This window comes from Pinus tabuliformis, chromosome 3_2 (genome assembly GCF_031772625.1).
Source record: "Pinus tabuliformis cultivar Carrire ecotype Pingquan chromosome 3_2, CPIR1, whole genome shotgun sequence".
Taxonomy (NCBI): Eukaryota; Viridiplantae; Streptophyta; class Pinopsida; order Pinales; family Pinaceae; genus Pinus; species Pinus tabuliformis.
In genome coordinates this window covers 700,030,826-700,046,639 of record NC_142302.1, presented here as the reverse complement: position 1 = coordinate 700,046,639, position 15,814 = coordinate 700,030,826, and the positions used below count along the sequence as shown (strand labels likewise).

The 15,814-nt window shown below is 37.1% G+C and overlaps 1 pseudogene; it reads left to right on the top strand.

The window, feature by feature from the left end:
• The first annotated feature begins 1,386 nt into the window (after positions 1-1,386).
• LOC149182548 (uncharacterized) lies at positions 1,387-2,872 on the top strand (annotated as a pseudogene).
• Positions 2,873-15,814: the final 12,942 nt, after the last annotated feature.

Below are 15,814 nucleotides of genomic sequence, written 5' to 3'. Positions count from 1 at the left end.
AGCACTTAGCAAACATTGATCCTCTTGATCTGTGCAGTGAGGCAAAAGTTGAGAAGTGTCATGCCATAAGAGAATTGAGTAGCTGTGGGCGATTCGTTCATCATGCTTTGATGTCTTGTGGTCATGCATCTTTGTGCATGGAATGTAGTCAACAGTGTGATGTATGTCCTATCTGTAGGGTACCAGTTCCAAAGCATGATGGAGCTACAGAATTGTGTCTTTACAATGAATGTCTGGAAGCTGGCCTTATCTCTAGAAAAGCTGATGAAAATTTTATGGAAAGTAAAGGAGATGGCCAATGTTGGACTGAAGATGTTCAGCATCTTTATTCTTTTTTTAATGTTTCCTTGGAGAATAATTTGATATCCCTGGTTTGCCATTATGTCATAGATGTTTGTATGGATGAAAGTGTTGTTTCCAGCGATGCTATTGTTGTTATGCTTCTTGATGGAGGATTTGTAAAGGGTTGGCGCAAGAGAACATTATTGAATGTTATATTTAGTTTTCCAAAGCTTTATAATATTGGCATTCAGTCAAATGTATTCAGTAAGTATACAACACAACTCGATGCTATAGTCAATGTGCTAGAAGTATTAGAAATATGGCTTTTGGATTTACCTTCACCTCAATTGTTAGAGCTACAACATCTTTTGGAGACTACATCCAAAGTGAAACAACATTTGGAGGTAATGGCTTGGTGTGCAAGGCACAACTTTCTTGAGGGTGTTCAATGTCGCTATATGAGCATATCTCATTGGAGAAGTGTGTTTCATGAGAGAAAGGATGTAGCATCTAGGCGAGCCTGGCTTGATTATTCAAATAATACATCATTGTCTGTGTCTCAATCTCAAGCAACTTTGTTCATTGAGGATGCCTTAGCTAATCTAAGCATAGGGAAAGATTATGATGGAGAAATAGGAAAAGAGGCCTATGAACTAAGATGGTTGCGACAAGGGGGGAATTTATCTTAGTCACCATTCAAGGATGGACTGGATCGACCTGCATATCCACCAGAAAATTTGGGTGCAGCTGTTGATCTTCTTTTTCTAGAGGGAATTTCTGGTCTCATCCTTGCAAAAGAGGAATTTTTATTTTATTACTTATTTGATCGCCATTGGAATGTTCCTAACACAGACTGGAGAAATATAGTGGATGATTATGCTAGGACCTTTGGCATCACCAGAAATTTAGTTCTTGAATCATTAGTCTTTTATCTGTTGGATGATAATACAAAAGAGGCATTAGAGGATAAATAGGCCAGGGAGATGAAACAAATGATTCTTCTTTGCATGAAAAATCATACAGAGGAATCGATATATATTAGTATATCTGACTAGATGATGTTTGCTGAGCTTCTAAAATTTAGGCATTATTTTGATCTGTGAAATGTCTGGAATTTGTTCTGTTGGGTCTGTTACTACTTTAATAATTGGGATTGCACTTGTGAGATGCACCATCCCAGAAATGAAACTTACAAAGGGCTTTTGGGGACTATAGTATTGAACTAAAGAAGAATTGCGTTGACAACACCCACTGATCATGCTCATAGACTGAACGACATCCTACAGTGACAAGGCGCAGAGGCTCTCTGGTGTCCCACTATTGTGGTGGAATTTACCAATGACAAAAATAAAAATAAAACGTGATGGAAACCATTTGCGAGGACACCCAATATTTATTGGATCTTTACTCAACCATTGCATTTACATCTCATGCAGGGATCGCATCACTTTCACAATCTTTGGATGAGGGTATGGGTGCCCTGCTCACGACAGAAGGAGACCCATTTTTCATAGGAGAACACGAAGGGATGCATTGTGCAATGTAGTATGCTCCTCTTCCCCATGATGTTGCTTGGTGTTGTGCCCCCTCGATGCTTGGTCTTGTGTGTTGGCTCGTTGGTCCTCGATTCTGAATATGGTTGATGTTAGCTAGATGCATTTTGGGCCCAAATTTTCTTCATTTACTAGGGCAAGTATCTCCATTCTGTGGTTCCAGATTCTACATGATCTAGAGGTCAGTTAATAATTGAAGAATCTATTTCTCAAGATTTATTAGGGACTAATCCTGAGCTAAGAGAATCAGAGAGCAGGAGTATGCTTCAAGTAGAGGCGCTAAGTCTCTCATCGAATGAATCATCTAGTTCAACAGGACATGTCAGCAATCAAAATTTGAGAAGGAACAGTTGGAGGAGACTGTAAGATGCTTTGACCAGAGGAACTTCTAGGAGGAGGAATTTGACTCCAGCTATGCTTTTTCTAGTATATGACATCAATGATCTTGGTTCTACAAAGGATAGGTCACTTCTTGATTTTTGTGGATTACTATATGATGATGCTTTAGAATATGATGTACTCAATAATGGTCGCAACTCTAACTCAAAAGAGAAAGGAGATGGCATTTCAGATCATAGGTTTGGGCATTGTAAAGATTATGTAGAGTTCTGAATGAAACCTCTTCTGGGCATTCAAGGTTTTTTGCATCTAGTACCCATGCAGATGGTCACTGCTCTTGTGAGGCTTATGTGATGTTAGAAGAGACAAGCACACATGCAAGCATTTCACACATAGTGATGCTTGCAGAGGCATTGTTTGAGGTACCAGATGAGATTCATTGACAATCAGTTGCTCTTTCATAGACAACATCATTATCTCATGTCTCACTTCCAGCACCTGAGTCTGTTGTCAATTCATTTCCCATCAGGAATCACAAGAAACCTGAGAAAAATGAAAATGTAAATGATGAAGCAGCACAGTGCTACATTTTCCTTGCAGAATATGAGGAAGGAGATAAAATTTGGGTTTTTCCTTGTCACCATGAGTACCATATGGCATGTGTTGATAAATGGCTAAAAGAAATACACAGAGTATGATAAAAGAAGTTCTAAATTGCCGGTAAAATGGAGAAAAAAAATCATTAAATTAGTCTTAAATGAAATTAGTTCCACATAATTTTTATAATAAAAATGCTTACAAGCAATGATGAGGGTTATAAACTCTTTTAGGTTATATTTGTGTCTAGTGGGTCTTGGGTCCAGATTTTGAACCGGATCTGATACCACATGTGAGGCCCCCTCCTAGGGTCCTGAAAAAAACTAAATTTCTCAAATTTTTAAATACAATAAAATGGGAAATAACTTCTCTATCTAAACATTCATTTGATGATGATATACCATTAATTATTTTTTTTACCACAAATTAATTAAGTAAGAATTTCATTACAACCATTTACATAAGTAATCAATAAACAAAGGAATACATGTTCCAATAGCTTAGTTAGGATGCTCCTGAGCTCCTAACTCTGTTGGGATGCTCCCCTTGACTACCCAACTGGATTTACCTCCCAACCAACTAGGAAGTACTTCCTAGCCTAGGGAACCTCCATAGGCTCCCTAGCCCTCCGAACCCAAGTCCAACCAGATGTAGTGTGTCCAAGTTAAACAAACACTCTCCTTCTCCCCCTTCTCTTTTCTCCACTTTCCTCCCAAAACAAAACTCTCCAACACCACAACCAAAACCAAAACCAAGACCAAGACCAAGGATTCCCCCCTCCTCTCCTCATCCTTCCCTTTTTATGCCTCTTTCTCCCCCCCACCTCAACTACCTGTCATTAATGTCATAACTACCCCCTCATCCTTTCAATTGACTTTTCTTACCATATCTTCTCCCAAGTAAATTTGAGAGGACATTTTTGGGATCAGATATGGATATTTAATTTGGTAATTAATTGGGGAGGACCATATCTTCTCCCAAGTAAATTTGAGCGAACAATTTTTGTATAAGATATGGATTTATAATATGGTAATTAATTGAAGAGGACCATATCTTCTCCCAATTAAATTTGAGAGGACATTTTGGGGATAAGATATGGATATATAATTTGGTAATTAGTTGAAGAGGACCATATCTTCACCCAAGTAAATTTGAGAGGACATTTTGGGGATAAGATATGGATATATAATTTGGTAAGTAATTGAAGAGGACCATATCTTCTCTCAAGTAAATTTGAGAGGAAATTTTGGGAATATGGATATTTAAATTGGAATAAATGGAAGGAGACCATATCCTATCAAAATTTAAATTTGAGAAGACAAGTTGGGAATTGAATAATAACAATAATAAAATTTATATCAGTAATAAATTTGCAGTTTCACAAATGTAGGTATCTACCAATATTTCATGATAATTATAAGTCAATATTTTTAGGTAATATAAACACTATTAAAATTTTCATGATAAGATTAACTAGGGCATTACATAAAGGCAAAGTAGTGTTGTTCCCAGCACAAAGTATCTGTTTCTCTAAAATTACTTGGTTGATACCCTTATCGCATTCATAGGCTTGCCTCTTGCAAATCCTATTATGAACTTCTCCTAACAGACTTCATCCTTGGCACACTAGAATTCACTGCATCTCCTTGGCTCACACTCTTATTTGTTGATTTCTATGCATTTTGACCTATTTCTCCCTTGTGATACCTCGACACTCCCTAACACTTCTTAGCATGCATTTAAATTTTTCAACATGTTTTAGCATGCCTTTTCATTCCTTGGCATACCCTAACACTTTGTAGCTAGCATGCCCTCACAACTACCCTTACTTAATTTGCAACTTGGGAACCCAACCAAGTCCTCGGTTGACTATAAGATCTTGACCAAGTTAAAGTTACTACAATTACTATGTTATTGAATTCTATAGATTGGGAGGTACTCCAGAAGCCTAGTGAGATAGTTTTGTGTGAGTTTGGTCACAAAAGGATTTCTGGGAAAAAAACCCAAGCGAAGGGTTTTTGGACCCCAGATGGGGTTTAAAATCTAAAAGAAAATTAAAAAGGAAAATTAATATTTCCTAAGGTCTAAGTGGATAAAACCTGTAAGTTCTAGATGGTTCCTAAGAGGCCTAGCTAGGAAAATATATTTAAGGAGGCCTTAGTATGAAGGCAATAAAATCAAGTGAGAATCAACTCATTTGATCAAGGAGGCTAGGAGAGATGTAGTTCTAAAGTAGGCCGATTTAGAGGGATGAGTAAGGGTTGCTAAAGGGAGGTAGTGATCATCCACCAAGAGAAAGATCATCATGTGAGGGTTCACAATAATGTTTCATACCTTAATGGGTTCGAGCTACGAAGTAGGATGGCATATTGTTGGTTATCTTTTAGTAGATCAAGCTCAAGATATGCAACTCATGAGAATCTAGGCATGTGATTTCAATGGTTCTTCTATGTTAAGCCAACATCAAATTCTAAAATAATAGAGAAGGTTGATACCCTATCTTGTGGTGGTTAATAGGCCGCAATGTTTGTGATAAAGACCAACACAAATGGAGGAGGGCATGCATTGGAATTTAAGGGACATAAAAAAAGTAGTTGCAAGTGTAATATTGACTAAGGTAACCGTAGTTTGAGGGTCCTAGAGATTTGAAGATCATTCAAGATTCAGTCAAAGAAATGCCCAAAATCTATGGATCCATATGAGCTAGGCCGAGTCTCTTATAGAGGCGAGAGTTATTGTTTTTTCTATGGGTGGATAGGGTTTATTCTAAAGGAAGTAGAACATCAGTATAATTCCATAGTTAAGGAGTTTTCCTAGCATGTTTAATCCATAAGGTATTCCCTTAAGATTGTGACAATTCTACGTAGAAGAAGAGGGGTTGTGACCCTTAGATAGAGGTTTATCTCTGCAGTATTGACCACAGATATAGAAGGTGCTTTGTAAAAGTATGTGTCGAGATAGTAGATCCAAAGGAGGGTGGAAAATGAGAATAATATTGAGCAAAAGAAATGTGTCATATGAGGGATTGACCTGAAGAGGAGTTGATTTTGGTGGACCGTCCATAGAGTTTTGGATAGATATCTTCCATAGAGTAGATCAAAATTATTCGCAGATTGGACAACAAATAAATTGATACACAAGAATAGTGATTTTGAGAGGATTCAAATGACTATTAGGTGGAAAATTTGAAGATCCCTAGATGAGGGAAGTGTTGTGGGCCCTATATAAGTAAAATAATTGGCTGTGGTTGGGAGAATTGTTGGTAGTCCAAGTACAATTAGAGGGTTGTTAAGTTAATGTCAAAGAAGAACCCCAAGTCCTATACTTTTGAATGACAACAAGACTGGTATAAGGGTAGGTGTATTGGGCCTAAGGAAATGTAAACTTTGAAGGACAAAAGTAGTCATCAAGTGGGATAGCCAACTAGCCCTAGTTCACTGTACTCTAGAGGATTGAGTTAGTGAGAAGAAGGGAAGCCACCATATCCCTAGACTTGTCATCTTGGAGCAACAATATGGAAAAAGTGGGAAAACCAAAAAAATTTCACAGACAGGGTTGTGAGCAGCTGATCGAAAACCCTAAGTGTTGCAGACCTTGAAGGAAAAAGGAGTTAGTTGGAGGGAAAAGTTTGTTAACCCTAGTTTAGTAACCTAAAAGAGTTTATTTCATTGATAGAGATAAATTGTGGAGTTGTAGAATGAGAGGTAACAAGACCTACTAAATGTGCTTAGGAAATGTGGACTAAAAGGGTTGTGTGTGGCCACCATCAACAAGTAGGTCAAGTGTCATCTTGTTCAAGGTAGATTTGTTTCCAAAGGACTAACACCAAGCCATAGTTGTATTCCTTGTATCAGTGTGATTGTAAAGGGTGATGATCCCTCGCATGGGAGCTCTGCAATGTTCTATTAAAGTTTGTAATATAAAAAAGAAGGGTTTGAAAAAGTTAAAATTTTTCATGTGCACTAGTTGATTCTATGTTATGTGTATATATTTCGTTGTGAGAAGTAGATGTGTTATTGGACTTGAGAGTGTTTGCATCAAAGTTCTAGGACCAAACCCATATTCTCATGTGTCATGGAAATTCAACATATGCCTTGTTCACCTAAGAACTACCTATAACTCATCTTAGGCTACTCGTGTCCAATCCCAACCCATCCCACTTAACAAGTTACCAAGACAAGGCTTATCACATCCAATCGTGGCCATAAAACAACTAAGAAAGACAGTTTACATCTTGACATGCCATAACACCTGGCATGTCTTAGACTTCCTTGGAACTATGTGGCATGTGCTAGCATCCCCTACATTCCTTGGCATGCTTTGACACTCCCTAGTACACCCTACCACTTCCTGACATGCCTTGGTAGTTTAGCATACCTTGGCAATGCCTAACATATAATCTCGTCACTCCATCCTTAACACTCCTAGAATTCATTGACACTTCCTATCACACACTCTTATTCATTCATTTCCATGCATTTTGAGCTAGTGCTTCCTTATGTTTCCCTAACACTCCCTACAATGCATTGCCACACCCTGGCACTTGGCACATCTTGGTAGGCCTTAGAAATTGGCATGTCTTAGCATGCCTAACATTCCTTGGAATTGTCTATCATGTGTTAGTACTTCCTGATATTACATGGCACTCCTTAGCATTTTGTAGCTATCATGCCCTCATATATAGTCTTACTTTTTTTGGGGCTTGGGAACCCAGCTAAGGCATTGGAAAAAAAAAATTGTTCCAAACCCAATGTCCTCCTTTGTTTGAAAATGCTTTTTCTAGCCCCTTATTACAACCAAAGGCTTTCCTCCTACAAATCCTATTATCAACATCTCCTAGCAAACTTCATCCTTGGAACACCTAGAATTCGTTGACACTCCTTAGCACACACTTATTACTTCATTTCCATGCATTTTGACCTAGTTCTCCCTTGTGATGCCATGACACTTACTAACACTCCTTTGTATGCATTAACACTGTCTAGAATGTGTTAGAATTTATTTTTGTTCCTTGGCATGTCCTAACTACCCTTAATTTTTTTGGAACTTGGAAACCCAGCCAAGTCCTTCCTCGACTACAACAACTTGACCAAGTTATAGTTACTACAACTAGACTATGCCTTGTTCACCTAAGAACTGACTATAACTCATCTTAGGCTACTCATGTCCAATTTCAACTTATCCCACTTAACAAGTTACAAGTTACCAAGTCAAGGCTCGCATCCAACCATGGCCATAAAACAACTAAGAAACATAGTTTACATCTTGACATGCCATAGCACCTTGCATTTCTAACAATCCCTTGTCACTACGTGGCACATGTTAACACCTCTTCCATTCCTTGTCATTCTTTAGCACTCCCTAGCACTTCCTACCACTCCGTGACATTCCCTAGAACTCTAGCATGCCTTGGCACTACCTAGCATATAACCTTATCACTCCCTCCTTACCACCCTGAAACTCACTAACACTCCCTATCACACATTCGTATATGTTCATTTCCATGCATTTTAAACTAGTTCTACCTTATCTTTCCATGGCACTTCCTGACACTCCCTGGCACACATTGACACACCCTGCCACCTAACACACTTGGCATGTCTCCCTAACACTCTAGAATTCCTTGCAACTACCTAGAATACCTTGTCACTCCCTCCTTAACACACCTAGAACTTGTTGGCACTCCCTATTACACACTATTATTCATTCATTTCCATGCATTTGAAACTATTCCTCCCTTATGTTTCCTTGGCACTCCATAACACTCCCTGGGATACATTGGCACATCATGGCACATGACACATATATGCTTGTTTCCATAGCCTTTAACATGCCTTAGCACTACCTAGCATACCTTGTCACTCCCTCCTTAATACACCTACAATTCACTAACACTTCCTATCACAAACTATCATCATCCATTCCATGCATTAATTTCACCTAGTTCTCCCTTGTGTTTCCTTGGCACTCCCTAACACTTCATAACACGCATTGGTGTTGGCATTATGACACATATTTAGCACTATGGCACAAGTGTTGTCCTTGATGGCAACTCACTCAATTGACAGATCATAGTTCAATAGGTTAACAACAAATAGTTACATGTCAGACTTCACATAATGAGGAAAGAGAGGTATATGCAGATTCACCTTCACAAAGTAGCCTATACACGTGGATTAACAGATCAAAAGGGGCATATATGTACACATGCACTTTCACAGAATGAAAGGCACATATATCTTGGAAAATTAAGTATTTGGTCCATGGTATTTTGATCCATGGTATTGGTCCAAGATATATGGTTCGAGGTATTTGGTCCAAGGTATTGGTCCTAAGTGGTTTTGGTCCATGGTATTGAGTAAGGCCTAAGACTATAAAAGGAGGAGGAGAACATTAGGAAAAGGCACTCAAGTGTTGAATATCTAATAAAGAGCAAGATCTAGTTATAGGTTATTGGGTTATGATGCATAGTTGGATCTGAACCATGGATGAACCTTAGCGCTTTATTAAGGATAAGATCTAATGATGGGTCAAGATATTAAGGCTTGAAGTGAAGTATATTTATGTGATTTGATCATTTATCTAAATAACTAGCACATGTTGTAGTCTGTAAATATGATGATCTGGGTATAACTAAAGTCTGGAATTATTGTAAAGTTGAAATCATCATTTACAGATTTGTATGCAGGTTCACTTTAGAAAAAGCATGTATACACACCAGTTCTGCATATCAAAACAATGTATACATCTTAAAGTTGATTTGTAGATATGTACATAGGTTCGTCTTCAGAAAAGTATGTATGCACGCAAGTTCGAATCATTGAAGTAGCGTATACCTCATAAAATATGTTTTAGCTGCTTATGTTTGTTGTTGCAGTGTTCTGGGTTCTGGTTACTGTATTCTGGTTACAACATTCTGAAAGATCAGATTGAAGGGTTGTCAAAGTGATTGGTTGATTCAGTTGTGGTTAGTGCAAAGGATATTGGTTTATTTGATGATTCAATGATGCTATTGATGGATCTAGTCTAAAAATTTATGAAATGTGGTCCCTAGAAGGGAAGAGAAGGTTATAGCCTTTTTTAGGCCGGCACCTACATACTAGTAAACATATCAACTAGTACAAGTGCTAGGGGGTTGTAGCTCTCTTCCAGGAGAAGTTGGAGAACGAGAGAAGGTTGTAGCCTTCTACAGGTAGAAGCCTACGTATTGGTATAAGACTGCACCAGTACAAAAATTGTAAAAAGAAGTTTCTAATTTAAAAGAAGATAGAGATGATTGCAGTAGGTAGTTTTGACCCACATTGGGTTTCCACCTTATATCTTGTGTTCATGTGTGTCACTGTCTATTCTATTTTTACTGCACCTGGTTATTGTTTATATGGTTCTTATGCATTGATTAAAGATCAACATATGATCAATTAACTAAATCATAAGTTTGCAGGATATATTCTAGTTCCCTTAAACACAATTGCGTATACACGCAAGTTCCATTAACTGAAGTAGTGTATATGAATCTGATTATGGAAATGAAAAAGTATTGACTTGCTAATATTGATTCACCCTCCCTCTCAGTATTATTTCCAACAATTGGTATCAGAGTAGGTCCTTTAGAAGAAGCTTGATCGCTTGAAGGAAGATCCATCATCATGAGTAACCACAAAAGAGAGGAATCCATCAGACCACCAATCTTTGATGGGAGCAACTTTGTTTATTGGAAGGTAAGAACCACTGCCTATCTTCAATATCTTGGAACAGATGTCTGGGAAATCGTAAAAGGAGGATATACATTTCCATCAACAATTCCTATAGATGCGGCAGGTAAAAAGAAATATGAAACCAATGCCAAGGCTTTCAATACATTATTGGGGATTTTGTCACAATCGGAATTTTTCAAAGTTATGCAACTCAAATCCGCCAAGGAAATATGGGACAAGATCATTCTATGCTATGAAGGAGATGCTCAGTAAAACGTGCAAAACTACAAACTTTCATAATTCAGTATGAAACTCTCAAAATGCGCAATGATGAAAGTATAGCTGTTTACTTCTTACCTATAGATGGGATTGTTAATTGCATGAAGAATTTGGGTGAAGAGATAAAATAAGTTGTTTTAGTTGAGAAGGTTTTAAGATCTTTGTCTACTAAGTTTGAATCAAAAGTATCTGCTATAGAAGAAAAGCAGGATCTTCAGACTATTACTATGACACAACTGCACGGAATCTTAACTTCTTTCGAAATGAGAAAAGGAGGTCCATCAGATATGAGATAAGCTGCATTTAAAGCTTCAATAAGAGAATAACTTAGTGAATCAAGACATATTTCAGAAGGAGAGGAAGAAGCAAACTTTGTCAAGAACCTTCAACGGGGTTTCGGAAGATTTAAAGGTAAAATACCTTTCAAATGTTTTGCTTGTGGAAGAGTCAGTCATTATGCTACCAAATGTCCTCATAAAGATAAGCTTGATAAAGGTGAGGAATCAGCTAAATGCAATAGAAAAGAAAGTGTAAGTAACAAGAGCTACTATATGCATGAAGATAGTGATGGTTTATCAATTAGTGGTGAAGATGAAAATAGTAATGACTATATACTTTTGATGGATTTTGAAGATGATGATTTCTTGGATGCTTTAGATGAAGATGACCTTTATGAAGAAATCTCTAAACTCAAAATTTGTTTAGAAGAAAAGAATGTGATTACAGATACTTTGACATTCCAAATTGCAGAAAGAGAAAAACACAATGAAAAACTAGAATGTGAAATTGTGGGTCTAAGAAAGGATATTGAGAAAACAAAAGCTCTCAATGTTAGACTAAAGGATCAGAAAAATTAAATGAAATTATCAAAGTGTAGAGTTCTCCTCTGATAAAGACAGGTCTTAGATATACTAAAGAAGAATCTCAAGCACAGAAGCCATCAACCTCCACTAAAAGCTATCTTGATGCAGCGAAGAGAAGTGAACAGATTGACAGTCGTCAACAAAGGCATAAAAAAGATCACCAAGTAAATCAAGATCAATTTACTTCAAGGATGAATAGAAGCTACAACCAATGTCAGGTAAATCATACTGAATTTGCTTCAAGAATGAATATCAATAGAAGCTACAATCACCAGGTCAGTAGATTCAATAATCGTAGGAACTTCTTTAATGGCCAATGTTTTTCATGTCATAACTTTGGACACAAAGCTACTCAATGTGTTGCTTATAAGACCATCGTGACTAGAGAAGCACGAAATCAAAGGGATGTGACAGGGATCATGAAATGGACCTACAGTAACTTTTCCCTTCTTGAAAATAAAATAGAGTGCTCTCTCTGCAACAACTTTGGTCATGAAGAATCTGAATGCAGGAGTAAATTTCAGCAAACATTTCAAAAGGAGCAAACTTCACCAAGTCCCAAAATATGGAGAAAGAAGGAACCGCAAACAGAAATATGTGGTATAGCCTTCTATGCAGAAGGATAGGAAAATCAGTGGTACATTTACAGTGGATGCCCAAAACACATGATAGGTGACAAAGAAAAACTTTAGTCATATAATGCCTTAGAAAAGGAAAAGAAGGTCTCATTTGGAAATGACACTCATGCTATCATAAAAGGTAAATGTTTTGTTCTCTTAAAAGAAAAAGTTAAAGCTGGGAATGTTATGTATGTTGATGGTCTAAATCATAACCTATTGAGTGTCAATCAAATGTGTGATCAAGGAAATGAAGTAGTATTTCGATCAAATGGATGTGTTGTTCGTGAGCTTGATACAGGAGAAACCATGGTCAAAGTTATAAGAACTCCAAACAACTTATACATACTCAAGGGAGGAAAACAACAGTGCTATCTAAGTAAAAATGATGAACACTAGCTATGGCACAGAAGATTGGGGCATCTAAGATTCTCTCAAATAAGAAAAGCATGTAGATTCTAGGTTGTTCATGATCTTCTTGATATCAGCGTCCAGGAAAATAAAATATGAAAATCATGCCAATTTGGTAAGCAAACCAAAGCGCACTTCCCTGAAAAGGAAGGATCAGCTAGTAAGCTTCTTGAACTTGTTCATACTAACTTATGTGGACCATCAAGGAAAAAGTCACCCCGTGGAGAAGAATATTTTATATTGTTCATTGTTGATTTTTCCAGAATGTGTTGGATAAGACTTCTAAAGCATAAAGATGAAGCATTTGAAAAATTCAAAGCCTTCAAAGCCTTGGTTGAAAATGAATCAGATCAAAAAATCAAATGCCTCAGATCGGATCGACGAGGGGAATTTACCTTGGATGAATTCTTTGACTTTTGTGAAGAACATGGAATAAAAAGGCAATTCTCCATTGCAAGGACTCCTCAGCAAAATGGAGTGGTAGAAAGGATGAATAGAACTATTCAACAAATGGCTCATGCTATGCTAAATGAGTCTGGAACACCTGCAACCTTCTGGGGTGAAGCTACATTCGCTGCCATCACTATTCTCAACCAAGCAAATGTTCAGGTAAATAGCACTCAAACTCCACATGAACTTTGGTATGGTAAGACTCCTACTATAAAATACTTCAAAGTTTTTGCAAGCAAATGTTACATCAAAAGGACTGATGAAAAACTTGGTAAGTTTCAACCCAGAGTAGATGAAGGCATTCTCCTTGGTTACTCTTCCTGAAGTAAAGGATATAAATGTTATAATAAAAGACTTGGGAAAATTATTGAGAGTATTAATGTTGTGGTTGATGAAGCATGCAAAAATCCAAAGAAAGTAAAAATCGAAGATTGCGAAGAAGATGAGGATTATCCTCCCACATCAAATCAGACTAATTTTGAAGAAGAAACCAATGAAGTACTAGAAGAACATATAACGGTAGAAGAAAAGACTCGATCCAGGTATGTTCAGAAAAATCATCTAGAGACTAAAATTTTGGGACAGAAAGAGGTAGGTGTGCAAACAATAAGAACTATTATAGAAGCTTCAAGCTATCTAGCATTTCTTTCCTCCATCAAACCTCAAATTGTAAATGAAGCATGAAAAGATGAATGTTGGGTCAAGGCCGTGAATGAAGAACTAGAGAAAATTGAAAAAAATAATACTTGGGAATTAGTTCCTAGACCTCATGATAAGAATATCATAGGAACTAAATGGATATTCAAAAACAAGCTGAATGAAAATGGATAAGTTATTAGAAACAATGCCAGACTTGTTTGTAAAGGATATTCTCAACAAGAAGGTATAGATTTTGAAGAAACTTTTGCACCTGTTGCTAGACTTGAAGCCATAAGAATGTTCCTTTCTCTTTCTAGTTTTCTTAAATTCAAAGTATACTAAATGGATGTAAAATATGCCTTTCTTAATGGAGACTTAGAAGAAGAAGTCTATATTGAGCAACCAAACGAATTAATTCTTGGAAATGATGCAAAACTTGTATGCAGACTCAAAAAGGCTCTCTATGGTCTAAAACAAGCTCCAAGAGCCCGGTATTACCGTCTTGAAAAATATCTCCATCAACAAGGTTTTTCAAAAGGATCAGTTGATAGCAATCTATATACAAAGATTGACAATAATAAATTGCTAATACTTGTTGTGTATGTTGATGATATCATTTTTGGTAGCAATTAAGAAGCCATGAGTCGGAAATTTTCTTCAATAATGCAGCAAGAATTTGAAATGTCCTTGCTTAGTGAGCTTACATATTTTCTTGGTCTACAAGTTCAACAAAATAAAGATGGTATTTTTCTGTCACAAACCAAACATCTCAAACAGATCTTGAAAAAATACAACATGGAAGATTCTAAACCAGTATGTACCCCAATGGTAACAGGATGTAGTCTTAGCTCGAATGATGAATCAGTAGTAGTACATCAACCAACTTATAGATCCATGATTGGCAGTCTGATTTATCTAATAGGTACCCAACCAGACATCATGCATGCAGTAGGAATAGTTGGAAGATTCCAAGCAAATCCAAAGGAATCACACCTTCAGGCAGTCAAAAGGATTTTCAAATATCTTCACGGAACACAGAATTTTGGTTTATGGTATCATAGAGATACAGATCTTACACTTCATGCATATAAAGATGTAGATTGGGTAGGAAACTTTGATGACAGAAAAAGCACTAGTGGTGGTGCATTCTATATGGGTTCCAGATTAGTAGCTTGGTTCAGCAACAAAGTTCAATTGCATTATCTACAACTGAAGCAGAATATGTGGCTGTCGCATCTTGCTGCACACAACTCCTTTGGATGATGCAAACATTGCAAGACATTCAGATCACATGTACTCCACCATATCCATTCTATGTGATAATATAAGTGCCATTAGTATTTCAAAGAATCCAATCATGCATTCCAAGACTAAGCACATACCCATCAAATATCATTTTCTACGTGAACAAGTGCTTAAACAAAAGGTCAAATTGGAGTATGTTCCCTCCAAAGAACAGGTTGCTAATATATTCATCAAACCACTGCCCAAAGAGACATTTGAATATCTCAGACAGAAGTTGGGAGTAGTTGATGCATCATCCTACTGTTAAAACTTATCTGTTTCAGAGAAAGGTGGTTATACACGAGTTTCATGAAGCGTAGTTGCATATATACGTTGATTTCTATGAATACAGTTGCGTATATGTTGGTTTGAGGAAAAGTAGTGGGCCAAACTCAAGATGAAAGAGGTTTGATATGGTTAAGTGAATTATCTGCTTTGCTTCATAATGGTTACAGTCCGTGGATGACATGTGGAAGTATGTGGCTCTCATAAGTTGTTGACAACTTGATGTATATCTGATTGATGATGATGCCTCTTCTACTATATGAAATGATCAGATCTGACAATGATCATCTGGCACAGGTTCTGGAGGAGCATATACTTCTAATAATGCATTGTTGGCATTATCTTAGAAGATCTTCATACAAATTCACACGGTTGTTTCTGAGTCAGGTGGAACAGGTTCAGGGGGAGAACATGGTTGTTGTTCTGGATGCTGATTGATAGATACTACTGATGATAGTTGCTGACGACTATCATGGTCTTATTTTAGACATTTGGTCTTTGTTATATATGTCATGTATATA